We start from the raw sequence: 863 nt of genomic DNA, 5'->3' as shown, positions 1-863 counted from the left end.
TTGTGTAAAATAGTGACACTGACAACGACAAGTGGCTACAATTAGACAATTAGCGCGTTGACAGACAACCAGACAACGAAAACAGAAACAGCAACAAAAACCGGCGAGGAAAATGCAAATTTATTTCAAAGCTTTTGTACCTGTGCTATAAATATGTACATATACATACATACAAAAGTATGTATGTATGCATATTTATAAAGCGTGGGCATTTCCTTAAGTGCACCAGGCGGTCCCCGCGAGCCACTTGGCAGGGAAACCCCCAACTCGGGCATGGCAAAGTCGCTAGCGTAGCGTGGTGTCCATTTATTAAACAACCATTATGGCAATCAACAAAAGGTGTCTCTTGTAATGAATAATATTTGTTGTAATTTTTATAACTATAGCTTCCACAACAAGCTTGAATGGCTGAAGAACGCAAGTCATTTGCGTTTAGTTATTCAAGCAAAGTATTTGTGACTGTGTATTGTTGGCGAGTTTGCTGTTGGCTTTGCATTCATTGTACATTTATGTATATATGTCTGTAAAAGGCGTGCATTTTACATACAACATTGTTGGTGGTTATCGTATTTTTCCACTGTTATTAGTTATTGATGCGAATTAGCTGGCTAACCGCTCGCTTTAACTACAGCAATTAAACTCTCTAATGACATGTTCGCATAGCGTTTTGGGCCCAACGCCGGAGATCTCGCGCGACCCAGACAACACTTTGCACGTAGCGCCTCGGTTAGTGGCTCGGCAAACTAAGTGGCAACACTTACTTCGCGGGCTGACGCACAGTTTAAGCCGCGCAGCTGTCACAACCAATTCTGAGACTGGCTAGCCGCCAGTAGTGAATCTATTAGCGGCCAACTTGTACGATC

The sequence above is a fragment of the Rhagoletis pomonella genome, unplaced genomic scaffold (genome assembly GCF_013731165.1).
Source record: "Rhagoletis pomonella isolate Grant_MI unplaced genomic scaffold, Rhpom_1.0 Rhpom_scaffold_00012, whole genome shotgun sequence".
Classification (NCBI taxonomy): domain Eukaryota; kingdom Metazoa; phylum Arthropoda; class Insecta; order Diptera; family Tephritidae; genus Rhagoletis; species Rhagoletis pomonella.
The sequence above is the reverse complement of the archived record's forward strand: the minus strand, read 5'-3'. Positions refer to the sequence as shown.